The sequence below is a fragment of the Elephantulus edwardii genome, unplaced genomic scaffold (genome assembly GCF_000299155.1).
Source record: "Elephantulus edwardii isolate Elephantulus edwardi_28Jun2011 unplaced genomic scaffold, EleEdw1.0 scaffold00080, whole genome shotgun sequence".
Classification (NCBI taxonomy): Eukaryota; Metazoa; Chordata; class Mammalia; order Macroscelidea; family Macroscelididae; genus Elephantulus; species Elephantulus edwardii.
Window position 1 is genome coordinate 1,968,423 of NW_006399830.1, and position 12,550 is coordinate 1,980,972.

Consider the following 12,550-nt stretch of genomic DNA (forward strand, 5'->3'; position numbering starts at 1 on the left):
AAAAGAGCTGAACTCTCTTCTATCCTATGCCATCCTCACAGTTCCTGACACACAAGAGACCACTGCAGCAGTCACCACATCAATTAACCTGGTCGAGGGTCTTCCTCTCCTTCTCCAACCCTCCACCCTTCCTAGCACCATGTTCTTCTCCAAGGAACAGCCCCTCCTAGCAACATGCCCAAAGTATGAGGTGAAGCGTCACCATTCTTGCCTCCAAAGAGCACTCTGGCTACACCCTCTTCGAGACATATTTGTTTGTTCTCCTGGCCGTCCATGGGATGTTCAGTGCTCTTCTCCAACACCACAGCTCAAGGGCATCAATTCTTCTGTCATCCTTATTCACTGTCCAGCTCTCAGATGCATAGCAAGTGATCAGAAAAACCATGGCCTGAATCAGATGCACTAACTTAGTCCTCAAACTGATATCATTACTCCTCAATAATATAGAGAGGTCCCCAACTGCAGATTTTCCCAGTGCAATGTATCTCCTTAGTTCCTGACTGCTGGTCCTAAGGATATTAATTGTGGATCCAAGCAAGATGACCTTGCTGACAGTTTCAATCTCCTCTGCATCCATCATCATGTTGCCTATTGGTCCAGTGGGAAGAATTTTTGTTTTCTTGACACTGAGATGCAATCCATATTAAAGCCTGCATTCCTTGACCTTCTACAACAAGGGCTTCAAGTCCTCCTCACTTTCAGCAAGCATGGCTGTCATCTGCATAATGAAGGTTATTGATGAGTCTCTCTCCAATACTGATACCACATTCTTCTTCATAAGAGTCCAGCTTCTAGGATATTCTGCTTAGCATACAGATTATAGGTATGGAGAGAGCATGCTGTGATAGAACTATTAAAGCTAAACCTGTAGAGTTCATGCAGCTTTATTAGCACAACTGCTGCTACCCCTGTTTCATACAGGTTAGGACCGGCAACAAGTAGGCTGAGTAGTTCAGATGACAAAATGAAGGACAACTCCGTAACACGGAGAGCTGTGGCCCGGCCTAGTCAATGTGCACTCTGGGGAACGCGATTCACTCCATGACACGTGGTAAGCACACTGGGCTCACAGGGTGAACCTACTGACAGGCTGCCACCCTCACAGAAAACAGGGGCAAGAGCAGCGACTGTGCTGCAGCTGTGGCAGAGGAAGGGGGATGTGGGGGCTGCGGGCCTTGCCACGTCAGAGGTGCCTCGTCCTGCCTCTCACAATCCCTCAGATGCATCTTACGGAATAACTATCGAAGCAACTCTCATCTAGTTTGTTCACGCTCTAAATGTGTTGAAAAAGAATTTGAGACGTGATCTCAGCGTAAAACCGAGTTACCTCAAAAGGTGGTCCTGGACCACATTTAACAAAGCCACCAAGTGATAAAAGATAGTTGAGAAACCAGGACGATGTCACTGGGAGGCTCCATTCACACACACATTCGACTGAATCCCATCCACCACGCCTGCCACGGAGGGCTGCGGTGCCAGCCACACCTGCCACGGAGGGCTGCAGCACTAGCGTGGTGAGGAGCTGGGCTGCTTTCTTGGAGTAATGGTGCCCAGCTAACATTACTGAATCTTCTTTTTTTCCCCCAAGTACGATAGAAAGATTTTCTTTATTAATGACCCCAACCGTATTTCTTTAGATACAGGAGTTCTAAACTCAAATACTTAGGAGAAAACAAGATTGCATTATACTGCAACTCACTGCCAGTAACATATTGCAAAGAGAAACAGCTTGGAGAAAGGGTGGAAAGGCAGGGGAGTGAAGGAGGGAATATAAAGAAAAGGAATTAAGTTGGTCAAGTGGAATTATTCTTTTTTCAATTCTTGGGAAATATGAAGTCCTTGCAAGCACAGCTCGTTTCTGCAGATTATTTTCCAAACGTGTACAAAATGGAACCCAAACGGAGAATCCCTTTAGAACCTGAAGAGGTGCAACATTAAAGCTACGATTATCAGGCAGCAAGTGTTTCAGCCCTCAGTTGCCAGGCGCTTCCTTCTCCTGTGCCCAAGAGTTAGCAGGATGAAAATGTCTTCCCCGTGACTATTTTAATTTCTTTTTTCTAGGCATCTGGGCGTGCACAGTTCAGCACCTTGAGGAAGTCAGATGTTTTTGCCTGCATACGCGTATGAATATAGGCCTTAGAGCACTTGATGTGGTGGTGCAGGCAGTCCCGGAACATGTGGATCAGGTTGATGGTACTGTCTCGGGCATTGGTGCTGGTGTGTCGAGGGAACAGCACGAAGGTGATATAGCCAATGCTGTCGCCCACAGCAGCATTGGTGTCCTTCAGTTCGAGAGGAGGTTCCCTGTGGCTGAAGAGGACCTGTGGTGCTGTGTGGCTGGCTCTGTGTCCTTCTCTGAATTCCTGCATAAACACTTTTCCAATGACCACATCACCATCATCTTTGAACACTGTGCTGAAGACTCCTGTGACTCTGTCCTTTTTAGACTCAACGTACATGTTCTCATCATCCCTATAAGGAATAACTGCCCTATTCTCCCCTTCCTTGCCTTCTTCTTGGAACTGGAAGTATTTCTCAAAGACAGAGGCAAAACAATTTTGTTTCAACATGCCAGCCTGATGCACAATGGAATTCTTGGAAGCTGGGAGATTTTCAAGGTCATATAGTAAAGACACTGTGTCCTGATTGTGGGTTTACCAAGAAACTTCCACACTCTTAATAACTCATCAGCACCATGCGCCTTAAGTTCCTTGTAGAATTTCAAAGAAATACTGACCATCACTTTTGTTTTGTCTCCATTAGGATTTGAAATATGATAGAGGACCTCATCAAAATCTGCAAATATTACTTCTACTGCTTCTGGTTTGTTTCCAGCGGCCACGTTCTCGAACTTGAGCGCAAGCGTCTCCTCGATGATGCGGTTGTTCACCTCCAGCAGGATCATGGCAGCGGCTATCCCGGGCAGGGGAAGGAGAAACAAGGGCGGGTGAGGATGGGTAAAGGAGGGAAGGAGGGACGGAGCGGCCCTGCTGCCCCCTGAAGAGGGGGTGGGGGGGCTAGGTAGGGCAGTAGGTGAGGAGGAAAAGGAGAAAGAAACCGGGATAGGGGGAAGGGGAAGACGCGCGCTGGCCCGCGCACGCACTCACTGTGGAGACACCCACCCACTCCACCCCGACTCCACCGACCTGGCCCCCCAAAGCCTGAACCTGCCTGCCCAGCTGCCGCTGACACCTCACCTCACCAACAAGCCCGGTCCCCCACATTACTGAATCTTAATCCATTATTCTACAGAAGAATATAGAGCAAAAGCAGCATCTTTGCTACAGAGCAGCTGATGAGAAAGAATGAGTACTGTTAACAGGCAGAGATTTATGCTCTCCAAGTTCAGGAGGCTACAGTCCACATTCAGTGTCCCAGCCCCAGGGGAAGGCTCTCTGTGCCTCCTGGTTTGGGGACTTCTCCAGGGCAGCAGCCTGGGTCCAGAGGGTGCTCTCTACTCCTGTGTCTTACGATGAGGCCCCCTGTCTGCTTGCTCCTTCTTCTAAGACAAAAGGGGGCCGCAACCCAGGGAATTCCCCTTGGAACTGACGAAGCCCGAGTGAGGCTGTGCCCCTCGTGTGGATCCCCTTCCAACTGACTGGCCAGCCCACCAGACTCTGTCCTGGGAGGTGATCACATCATGGCAGAGCTGCCTCATTAACATCACGGAAGTTAAGATTAACAGTTCGTTGGAAAGTTATTAGGAATCCAGAGAATTGTGCAGCCAGGCAGACACATTTTTGGGACACACAATCTAATCTATGAAGGGGGGACATGTAAAACAGAATTTCCCAATCTCTTGGAACCCAGACTTTCTGGAACCATTGGTGTTAAAGACTTCGTGATATAATTACTCAGAGGAGATCCTTATACACAGAACCCAAATTATCCTCTGGAGTCACTTCTGCGTTTAATGAGAAACCCACCAGTCAATCTGATGGGGAGGGCCTCCGCACGGTGGAGCAGAAGTGCCCCCAGGCTTTCCAAGATTGCCACAGTCAGTCACGGAAGCAGACAACGGCTTTTTTCTACCATGGAGCAGCTGGTAAGTTTGAACCAATAACCTTTCCATTAGCAGCCAGGCATTCTAAGCACTGTGTACCAGGCTCCTTGAATCCAAGATGCAGAGTCTAATTGGACAGGATGCCCCCAGGAAACCGTCATTGGCTCATGAACAGCTACACTCGGGCTGCAGGCGTTTCCCTGGTAACAGCACTGTACCTCGGAGAAAGGGGACCACAGAGGCCGCACTGCAGAGCAATCTGCACAAGAAACTTGAAAACCAAGCTTACTCCTCTGTTACCACCTCAGCGCAAAGACTTTTGGTTCCCATGTAAGAGGATGAGGACCTAGATTTGTTTATCCCCAGAATTATGATACATCACTCAATGTTTAGCTTAGCTTTCATTTTCTTTCAAAGCTGCTAAGACACTAACAAGGACCCTTTAGTTTTGGCTGCTTTGCTAAGAAGGAGTTATTTATTTATGTTTCTAGTTTTTGTCGTTGGGGGCTGCTCAGAGGGTCCCCACTCAGAGCCACATCACGTATGACAGAGGGTCCTGTGCCCTCCTCACCACTGCTGCTGTGCCTGCACCTGCTCTGAGCCGCTGTGTCAGCCCGCCTGGTCCAAAGTCTTCCTCCACTCTCGCTGATGCTCAGCTTGACCAAGCACAGTGTCTTCTCTAGGGACTGGCCTGTCCTGATCACTCACTGCCAAGGGGCCCCCTGTCTCTGCTTCCTACAGGACAGGTCTGTACATCCTGCCAGTGACACAGTCAACATTCTTTGCCAACAGCACAACTGAAAGGAATGGATTCATCACTCTTCCTGGGCAGTGTCAGCTGCCGCAGGGACCTGAGGGGACTGACACAGCACGGTGAAGGGCCGGCCCCTTAATCCTCCAAGTGGGGCTCCGTGAGGGTTTTCTGACAGGTGAACGAGGTCTTCTGCTGCAGATTCACCTGATACAGAGTTTGATTTTTTGATTGCTGCTCCCATGGGTCTTAACTGGGTTAGAAGACAATCCTTGACAAGTTCAAACTTTTGTTCTATGTTCTCAACATCAGCTGGAAGAGTTTATTACTTGTGAGGGGCTTTGTTTTCTTTACGTTGAAGTATAACTCATACGGAAAAGTACAGTTTTCTATCTCTTCTTCCAAGCACCTAGCTTGTATCATCTGCATATGGATCACACAGATTGCTGGGTCTTCCTCTGGTCCTGATACCACTTTCTTCTTCTTCTACATGCTGTCTGACAAAGCCACTATATGAGGGGCTGGAGCACTGTGAGCATGAGTGGAGAGAAGGTTCTAGCAGCAGCTGAAGTACAGGGCACAGAGGCAGCGGGGCTGTGGCCCGCTGGTCATCTGGATCCAACCTGGAGTACTGACTGGAGAGAAGGGTAAACATCACTTAGGAGCCGGGAAGTGTGCTGTTCACCCTCTGAGGGCCCAACGGGCTGCAGAGCTGCCTGTGAGGGGGCCTCTCGGGTGGGCTGACCAGCTCTTGAAGGCCACCTCAAGCTTTCCCGGTGGGCTGGGACACACTTGCTGGTGAGTTCTGAATTCGAGCACCAGCCTGCCTTCCGAGGTCATCCGAGGTGCCTCTGCTCTGCACTGTAAACAGCCCTGAGTCAAGGCAGCAGGAACAGTGGCCTCACCACTCCATGAATGGCTCTCTGTGATCATATCTCAGAGCAGAGCAGAAAACTCCTTCTCCCCCACACCCAGCCTGGGCCCAGGCGTGCAGGGAGGGAGGGACGCTGCAGTACTGTGCGATGCGGAGCCAGCCAGCCAGCCACACACACAGGAGACCTCAGTCCAGAATCAGACACCTCACCTGCCTGTCTCCAGGGCAGTCGGCAATCTCTGCCCCAGGGCTGCAGGCCAGACCCAGTGCACAGCTGGAGAGCTAAGAGGAGCTCCAGTGGCTCAAGGAATTAAGCATTGGGATGCTAACTGAGAGGTCAGTGGTTTGAATGCATCAGCTGTCTGCTTCCTGTAAAGAGTTACAGCCTCTGAAACTCTACGGGGAGGCTCTCATCTGTCCTCCAGCGTCACTGAGAGCAGGAATTGGCTTGATGGCCGTGGGCTTTGTTAGTTTGGGAATTAAGAAATCTTTTTAGAAATGAACATTTGCAACTGATTTGATAAAATGCAGACACTAACTTCAAACAAAAAGGAAGTGAAATGTCATCTTTTTGGCTGCCAACCAAAAGGTCTGAGGTTTGAATCCACCAGCAGCTCCTTGACAGGCAGTCTCAATTCACAGCGTTACAGCCTTAGGAACAAGGGGGAGCGGTGCTGTGAACTGCAATCAGCTCGACAGCAGTGAGACTGAAAAAAACACGGCGTGGGTGGGCATGACTGTGTTCTTCCTGTCATCAGTCAAACAGCTGTGTGACTTGTTCTCTCTCTGACAGCCCAGCACTGCCCTCAGGCGTGCCGTCGGATATGCAGGTACCTCCTCTGAAGGCCCTGGTCACAGACAAAGGCCTGTGGACAAGCACAGCGTGCCATTTCCCAGCGCCACGTGGTCACTTCCTGTCTGTGTCTCGTCTGCGTCATTCCCACAATATCCCGCAAGTGCACACGGAATTGACGAGAGGAGTGCAAACTTAACTCTTCTGGGCGCTGGGAACCCAAACAGCATACAAGACTACCTTTCCTGTGACCTGGCTCGGTGTGGTCCGTATTGGCTCTCTGGCCCTGGACAGACGGTCTTGCTGTCTGTACACTGCTATAGACGGGGCTCTGCTGGCTTCCTGGGCCACGAGCATCTTACACTCCAGTTACACTTGGCCTTCACACTGACCTCGAGGCCTCACTGCCTGTCAACATAAGATGGGTAGTGTTAAAACAGCCTGAGGCCCAGGCAGAGCCTGGTGGTGCAGTGAGGCCCTGGGGTTGGATCCTGGGGTGAGAACTTCCTACCACTGCTCCCAAGTCGCCTCCCCCACCCCAGCCAGGCCTCACTGAGCAGGAGGGGGCTCGGATCCCAGGAGGAAACTCAAGTTCATGCTTCTCAGCATTCCACATCTATGGCATAATGCCTTCCGGATTACTCCTCCTTTCCTCTGCTGTGAGCCGTGTATTCGTGTGTTCATACGCCAGCCATTCCCTCCCTGAACACACACAGAGGGCTCGTCATTTACCCAAAACAAGGAGTGGGGCTGTCCGGTTCTGTTTACTTATTCCATAACCACGTTATGTGGAAGAAGCAGCAGCTTGCAAAGCTGGAAAAGGAGCCCTGGTGCCACACAGCAGTCTGCTGCTAACCAGAAGGTGGGTGGTTCAAGCCCACCAGCGGCTCCACAGGGTCTGCCTGTGTGAAGACGAAGGTCCTAGGAGCTCCACGGGGCAGTTCCTCTCGGAGCCGCAAGGTTTCTAGGAGCTGGAATCCACTCGCCAGCAGCGGAGTGGGGAGTTTGGCTGGTCAAACCAGAATGGCAAGCACTCTCTGAATGGCAGTTCTAAGCAGACACTCAGGAAACCTGGGCTCCAGTATACCCTGGGGACAGGTGGGGACACGGAGGACAGTGCTGTCTGTAAGACAATCTGCATCTTTATCAAGAGAGGAGGTTACACAGGACACTCAGTAACACTGGTTAACATGTGTGTACTAAGTCTGTCTGTACCAGTGGAACTGAACCAGCACTGGGCCAGAGACAAGTCTCTTGCAATTCTCAGCGCAATCCTTAGTCAGTGACAATGATCACCATTCTACAGAGGACAAATCTCAGGTGGGACACAGAGGAAGCTGAGGGAGTGGCAGTAAAGAGTGAAGGGGCTTTCAACTTCCTGACACTGGGTGGGAGAGGCCACCTGGGCTGAAATGACAAATATGTGACTCAATATGGTTTGAGTACTTAGGAGGAAGAGGAAAGGAAAAGAATGAGGGCGCTTCTGTTGGGGGTTTAATTCTGAAAATGAGAAACAATTGGTGATGATACAGAAGTAGCTGGACTCTCAAAAGGTAGCAGCTGTGAAAATGGAAAATATGGAAGAAAGGGAAGGATAGGGACCTACATTCATGTCCTGAAGAAAAGGCGGCTAAGGACCTACACACTCATGTCCTAAAGCCATTTACAAACATATTGATGCCCGAGATACACAGAGACCCGAGGCCACACACTCCTTCCAACCAGCAGGCATTCAAGACAGAGCGCAGCTCCTGCCCAGGGACACTGCTCAGAGGGCATGAAGGGCAGCCTCAGTGCTCCCTGGAGGCAAGGATGGCAAGGCTGTGTCTTGTGCACTTTATGCATGTTGCTATAAAAGACTATCCTTGGAGGAGGACGTCATACTTGGGAAGGTGGAAGGATGGCAAAGGAGAGGAAGACCCTCAACGAGATGGACTGACAGTGACTATGGCAACGGGCTTGACTGTGCCAGAGATTGGGAGGTGGCACAGGATAGGACAGGGTTCAGATCTGCTGCTCATAGAGCCGCTATGAGTTGAACTTACTGGCACCTCACAACAGCACCTCACAACAGCTGAACTTACTGGCACCTCACAACAGCAAGACAGTTGTATGGTCCACAGTTTGAACCCACCAGCCGCTCTCTCAGTCTGCTTCTGACAGAGGTCCAGTCCTGCAGTCCTCAGGGCAGGTCTCCTCTGTCCCACAGGCCTCTGGGAGAGCATGTGTGTCCTCAGCAGTAGTTCACTATGTTTTTGATGGAAGCTTACACAGCAGCACATGCTTCCCGTCAACAGTTTCTGCCCTGACATTCTGGTGACATTGGTTACAGTTCTTCACAACTGCAGATATTTGCATTCTTTCCATCCTGGAGGTTCTGTTTAAGAGTCCTCCCGCCCCCACCCCCCCTGAAGTTCATACACATTGTTTTTCACACTGGACCGTTCCCTTTTCCTTACCACTCCCTCCTTCCACCCATCAAATGGTGCGACCCTATTTTTAAAGCCCCCTCCCCTTGAATCCTCGTACACGCTCTACAATAATGGTCCTATACAGTCTTTATGAGACTGAGTTAGTTCACTCAGCATAATGCTCTCCGGTCACTCCCATGTTAGGTAGTTTACGCTCCTGCGTGTTGTATAGTATTCCATTATGTGAATGGACCATAATGTCTCTATCCATTCCATTGTGGTTGGGCATTTGGGCTGTTTCCATGTTTTTGTTATGGTGAATAATGCTGCTATGAACATAGGTGCAACAAGTCTCTGTTTGTGCCTCATTTTTTCAGGGTATATTCCAAGGAGTGGAATAGCTGGTCGTACAGAATTTCTTGTCCAGCTTTTTTTATGAAATGCCAAACTGCCTTCCAGAGTGGTTATACCATTTTACAATCCCACAACAATGTATAAGAGCACCTATCTCTCCACATCCTCTCCAACATTATGACTTGATACCTGCTAAACTTTGCCACTGCTACTGGGCTAAGAAAGAACCTCACTGGGGTTTTGATTTGCATCTCTCTTATTGCCAGTCATTTGGAGCATTTTTTTCGTGTGTCTGTTGGCCATTCGAATATCCTCCTCCTGTGAAGTCTTTCCATGTCTTTTGTAAGGCTGTTCTTTTTATAAAACGCTTTTTAAGGTTTTCTTTTTTTAAATTCCCCATGGTGGGAAGCAGAGGAAAAGAACACAAAATCTCCCAGCTGCTACTTTTTCAGGCCTGGCTCCTTGGAGGCAAGGATTCTGAGGCTCCGTCTAACATACTTTGGACATGCTGTGAGGAGAGACCGGTCCTTGGAGAGGGACATCATGCTTGGGAGGGTGGAGGGACAGCGCAAGAGAGGAAGACCCTCTATGAGGTGGATTGATTCAGTGACTGGGATAATTGGGATGGGAGTGTCAGAGACAGTGAGATTGGCACAGGACAGAGCGGAGTTTAGGGCTGTTGTAAATAGGGTCGCTATGAGTCGCAAGCGACTCGACGGCACATAACAACAACAACTCCCACTCATCAGGCTCCATCTCTTGATCTACCAGCCACTGAGACCTGGCCAAGGAGCCCTGGTGGCATGGAGGTCAAAGTACCAACAGCTAACCAAAAGGTGGGTGGTTCAAGCTCACGATCCGCTCCATTAGAGGAAGAAGGGACAAGTTTCTGTAAAGACGACAGCCCGGGCAGTCCCACAGGCACTTCGGCTTGGTCCTGCCAGGCCACCAAGTCAGAATCAAGGGAAGGCAGTGGGCTTGGCTCTGGGCTCTTTACAGATAAGAGTGTAGCTGCTTAAAGGCCAGGTGTTCAGACCCACCAGCTTCTCCACAGGAGAAAGAAGAGGCAGTGTGCTTCTATAAACACAAACAGTCTTGGAAATGCTGTGGGGTTCAACAGTCCTCCAGGGTGGACCTATGAGGAAGACTCTATGACAGCTGCGGTGGCCTCATCCTTCCACCTCATCACAGTCAAACTGCAGCCGCTGCCACCGACACACACTAAACTCCACAGAATCACTTTCTGCAAAGATTTTCTCTTTTCCTGTGAAGGATGCTAGGTGTTATCAGTGATCTCCTTCTTCCTAATACTACAGCTCTGGGTTTCTCAGAGGATTCTGGGATACGGACGTCCCACATGGGCCGGCTGAGAAACCACAGGGCCCTCCTCCACCCAGCCCCTGTCCTCTTCCAGCAGCGGGAGCAGGCGGTGCTTCCTGTGGCTGGGCAGGGGGCCTGGGCAGAGCTGCAGAGGGCATGCGAAGAGACCACCCCAGCCCACCCCTCATAGGGAGGGCGTAGTGTGAGAAAGCCGAGAGACCCAGACAGAGGCCCCACGTGGTTCTGGTTACGCAGAGTGATGAACTGCCCTGGCTTTCATCGCCTGCTTGTAAACTCCCAAGCTGTATGAATGACTGTGAGAGGGACAAGGCTTGCGAGGACTCTGACTAGCTGCCTGGGTGGCCACAAGCACGGCAATTTCCCATGGGGCGGCAGCTCTTCTGTGCCTGGGCTCTGCTGAGCTCCTTCCACCCACTGAGGGTACACAAGGCCAGGTAAGCCAGTCCCTCCTGTGGTGACGCTCCCAGAAAAATGCTTGCTGCCAGGAACCCAAGGCGAGGCCAGGCCCCCAGTCACAGAGCCCTGTCTTTCAGTTATGAAGGCATGAAAAACCTCTGTGTGTGAGACGCGAAAGGCAGAACCGGGTTCTCTGAAGCTGTGTGCGAAGTCCTTACTCTCACCCACTGACACAGTGGCTGCAGCAACAACGCAAGGCCAGCAGTGACCATGAGGACGGCGTAGGGCTGGGCAGGGCCCCGTGCTGCTGTGCGTGGGGTCACAGAAGGTCGGACCTGGCACAGTAGCACGTAGGAACAATGCCTCAGGTTAAGGAGCCCTGGTGGTGCAGCAGTTAGAGAGCTCAACTGCCAAGTGTAAGGCCAGGGGTTTTAAAGCCACGAGCAAGAGAAAGCTGACTGGCATTGATTCGGAAAAGATGACTTAGTCTTGGAAAAGCCGTGGGCACTTTTACTACAGAGTCGCTATGACTTGGATTTGCCTTAAGGAGAGTGACGGGTTTGGTTTTTGGTTTATAGCTGTAGTTATACTCCCATTTGGGGAAAAAGGGCTGTCTTTGTTTTATTAATGAGGTAGCATCTCTTGATTCATAAAAGAAGCAGAGATGAGGGAAGATAGCTAGTATGTCTTATGAAAATCTCCAAGGAGCCAAAGAACAGGAGCTGAGGAGAGGAGAACCTTCCCCAGAGCTAACAGAAAAAAAGACACGGGGAGAGAGAAGAGCTTTCCACCCAAACCTCAAAGAGCGAGCCAGAGAGCGAGCGAGAGAGTGGGTAAATGAGCGAGCGAGCGAGCACGCACGCACACATGCCTGCCTTCTTTCTCCTAGAAAGAACCCATTCTGGATTTGGACTTCTAGCCTCCGACACTGAGGAAGGAGCTGTGCTGCCAACCCAAAGGCTTGGGGTTCGAATCCACCGCATGCTCTATGGGAGAAAGACAGGTAATCTCCTGAGCAGTTCCCAGCCTCTGAAAACCCGCTGGAGGGTGAGCGATGACTCAGCAGCATACTGGGAGACTAAATGTCTGGTTATGACAGCCACCTCCTTGTGAGGCCTCTTTCACAGCAGTGTCGGGGAACTGACACAGAGGTCATCAATATTCAAGTTTGGTTTTCCTGTTCTTTCACTTCTCTTTCTTCTAAAGGTATTCATTCTTTTCATCTAAATGTTTATTCACACATCCATCAAGTATCTGAAAGCCGGGCATTGGAGAGCCAGGACTGGCATCGCAGGAGCCCTGGTGGCCCTATGGGTAAAGCTCTCAGCTTCTAAGCAAAAGGTTAGTGGCACTCTGCAGCCTCTCAGAGTGAAGGAGATGGGGCAGCCTGCTCCGACAGGATCTACAGGTCTGGAAACTCTGGGGGGCAGTTCACTCTGCCTGCGGCGTTGCTGTGAGTCACAAGCTCACCAGCAGGTAACCATGTGAAAATGTAAGTCAACAAGAGTCAGATCAACACTGAGATTCTGTGACAACAAACCTGACTGAAGAATGCTAGCCTGTTCTTAGGAGACTCCCAACCCGTCTATGTGGCTCTCTTCCCACCCTGGCCACGCTCTGAAGCTGC

General features: G+C 50.5%; 1 protein-coding gene and 1 pseudogene across 1 annotated transcript in view; both read right to left on the bottom strand.

The window, feature by feature from the left end:
* GNA12 (guanine nucleotide binding protein (G protein) alpha 12) overlaps positions 1-12,550 on the bottom strand; it is a gene marked incomplete at its 5' end in the record, with an annotated part of 65,133 nt that overhangs the window by 34,143 nt on the left and 18,440 nt on the right. The window lies entirely within an intron of this gene.
* Positions 2,010-2,905, bottom strand: LOC102877539 (annotated as a pseudogene).